Below are 3,498 nucleotides of genomic sequence, written 5' to 3' on the forward strand. Positions count from 1 at the left end.
AAAAAGTCAAAGAATCAAGAAAGTCAAAGATAAGCCAAGAGAAAGAAGACCATCAAACTTGATGAATAAAGAAATTGTGACTGAAGTCCAGAAAATGGCAGAAGACAATAGAATTGCCATTGATGTGCAAGTTACCAAAATTGTGATCTTACATAGTGTGACATTTTTAATTTTAAGCAAATATCATGATCTCAGCAAGCTTTCAGCTAATTTAAACTGTTGACTTTTTCATCGGTCTTTAATACAAAATTAAAGCTAATGAAGATGATTTTATGGAACAAATTGTAACCTGGGACGATCCGTGGATTTACCAATACAACCCAGAGATCAAGGGAAAATCAAAACAGTGGCTTCTTAGAGAATCTACTGAAGAGATCTATATTTAAATTTTAGTCATGAGGTCAGCATAGAAGGCTATCGTAACTGTTTTTAGAGACTCCAAAGGGCTAATGTTGATAGATTTGGTTTAAGGACATATGAGGACCACAGGGGTTTATTAGGAAAAAGTTTTTTAAAAATCCAAAAGTTTTAAGAAAAAGTAAGGGCTACTCATTCTTCGAAGGTAGCAAGGAGCTGGGGAAACCTTAGTCCATCCACCCTAGAGTCCTCATCTTACCCTTTCAGACTTTTTTCTCCCCCAGATCAAAGAATATTTAAGAAGTAAGATGATTTGAGTCATTTGAGGATAACAAAAACTACTTATTTGATGCGGTGCAACCCAAAGAGCTGACTCAATGACACTTAACAACAACAAATCAAAGAGCAGATAAATCTTCAGGGAAAGGTTGCCATCGTTGTTGTAAAGTGCGGTCGCGTTGTTTCCGAGGAGCAGCTGGTGAGCTTGAACTGTCGACCTTGTGTTTCAAACTTAGTTTGCAGTTCAGCACATTAACCCACAGCGCTACACCAGGACTCCTTTATAGAGAAGAAAACACTGTCTTCAGAATTATATAAGGAGCTCTGGTAGCGTAGTGGTTACGAATCGGGCTACGAACCTTAAGGTCAGTAGTTTGAAACTACCAGCTGTTCTGCGGGAGAAAGATGAGGCTTTCTGCTTCCGTAAAGACTCACAACCTTGGATACCCTGTACAGGGTCACTATGAGTCGGAATCGACTCCACAGCACATAACAACAACAACGTATGGAGCATATGTTGATAAACAGTAACTCTCCATTTTTATATTCTTGTTTAAAAATGTTCCTATGATTTTGCTGAATTCCTGGTGTGGTACCGTAGGGTAAGCACTGGATTAATAACCACAATGCACAAAGCACTGGATTAATAACCCATCAGTCTCTCCTAGGAAACCCTACACAAAATCAACTCTACTGGAAATTAACAAACATGATTTTGTAGCTGTACTTTTTTTTTTTTTTTAATTTATCAATTATTTAATGAGGTTCTTTCTTTGCAAGAAATCTAGAATACTAATTTGTGAGGATAAATTCCATTTGTGAGAGCAAACACAGCACACAATAACCTTGGAACTGGTGAATAGCTTTGATTTTTGGCATAATTTGCGAGTCCACAGCTTTCTGACCCACTTTGTGCTGCTCTGTAATCTCGTATTTCTCTTTCTCACTGTCGAAGATCTCACCTTCTTGCTGTCTGGGCTTCTGCAGCTTCTTCTTGAAGTAAATATCCGTGAGCTGTTTGGGGATCTTCACACCATTGATATCAATTTTGGTGGAGGTGGCAATGTCAAATTTCTGGTGTGTTCTAAGCAGAGGAAATCGATTGAGGGACAGAAGTCCTGTCAAAAAGAGCAAACCACTGGCCAGTTGCTTCAGAAAAACCACTCTCTTGCCTCGATGGTGTACAGTGACGATGATCAGAATGGTCCCAGGAGTGATGCTGGACTGCGGTCTTCTGCCATGCTGACTGAAGGGTTTTTTGTGTGTGTTTTTTTGCCATGGTTCAACAGCTTCCAAGGCACATCTTCAGTTGGGTAATACCTAGGCATTTTGCACAGTTTAATCACTCGGGTACCACCATTCTTGTCACCACCAACTTGCTTTGTGACAGTAGCAAGAACCTTCTCCTTCTACTTCTTTTCAAACCTGAATTTAGCAGCTGAATACTTCCTCTTGGCCATGGCCTTTCTGGAATACATGGCTGATTGGGAATACCTGCCAATTTCTCGGACTAGAACAGGAATTTGGCTGCAGTGCCGCTTCCCCTGCTTCGTTTTTTTTTTGCCCTTGAGGTTGGTCGTCTTAGCTTTGCCACTGGCATCTGCTTTTTTGATTTCTTCTCAGCCTCTTCACCCGCCATCTTGCAAGATGGGAAAGAGCTGAAGCTATAATTTTTGATTTACTCTATTATTAGGACCATCTGAACATTGTTGTTGTTGCTGTTGTTGTAATCGAGTGGGGGACCCTATATAGGGTTGCTGAGGAGTGACTGGTGAATTTGAACAGGCGATCTTGTGGTTCAAACTGAGCTTGCAGTCCAGTGCTTACCCTACAACTCCATACCAGACTCCTGTAGTAAACAGTAATGCTAGTATTGCATTTTAGTTCATAGGTCAGGGACTTAACAATGCTATTTCCTATCTAAAACATTTGTAAGTGAGAGGTTCTTTCAGGAAGCTTTCAATCTGGAAGCATTTTTCTTCCTTCCAAGGTTTGCAGTCTTCAAGGAGAATGCATTCGGCAGACAGTACTGAGTAAGCTGTTCCCTTTATGCTCTGATCCTTGGAATGAATCTCTGCATTGCTATTAGAAAGGAGAAAAGCTGTGAGCTATTGGAATACAATTGTTTAAGTTTCCATACTTTATGTCTAAATATTTAGAAAAAACATTCAATGGGCTGAGAATTCTCTGTAGTAAACCTTTCAAAGTCTAATGAAAGTGAGGGGCTGACTGGTTCAATTGTTGTCTACTATTGAAATCATCCTGGGATGGGAGACAGTATGGGACAGCAGAATAGCTGATATTAGATAAAACACAAATGAAATGAATCTAAATTAGAATAAAGTTATCATATAGACTGTTCCTGGTTAAGGAATTAGAAGAGAATTTAGAAGCAAAGCAAAACAAAATATTTTAAGAATAAAAATGTAAATGGTTTCTGACTCTTTTTACTTTGTCATATGTGAGTATAATTGTACAAATATATAATAAGTGTTTAGTAAGCTATTCTATTTAATCTCAATTTATTTTCTTTACAGTCACAAATTTTCAGATTTGGTTAATCTGATTCAGACTTTCATTTTGAGAGTTTCAGGTGACAAGCACACTTTGAGAGCACTTACTGTCCATATCTGGGGTGTTTCCCATTTAACTGAGCTCTGTTTGTCTTTGTGAATTGCAGTCTTACAAACTAGATACAATTTGGGCCACTGTAGTACCTTGAATTTTTTCTTATGGAACTGATATCTGAGTATTCTTAAGTGGATGAACATATCAGATTCACCAGCTGTTATATTTAATTCTCTGATGTTGGATAAACTGTAGATTTCATTAAGAATTCTGCTATGCACATCCATTGAGAAA

At 38.4% G+C, this 3,498-nt stretch overlaps 1 pseudogene; it reads right to left on the minus strand.

The window, feature by feature from the left end:
- Positions 1-1,420: 1,420 nt before the first annotated feature.
- LOC102810912 lies at positions 1,421-3,264 on the minus strand (annotated as a pseudogene).
- Between the last annotated feature and the right edge of the window lie 234 nt (positions 3,265-3,498).

This window comes from Chrysochloris asiatica, unplaced genomic scaffold, assembly GCF_000296735.1.
Source record: "Chrysochloris asiatica unplaced genomic scaffold, ChrAsi1.0 scaffold00011, whole genome shotgun sequence".
NCBI classification, from domain to species: domain Eukaryota; kingdom Metazoa; phylum Chordata; class Mammalia; order Afrosoricida; family Chrysochloridae; genus Chrysochloris; species Chrysochloris asiatica.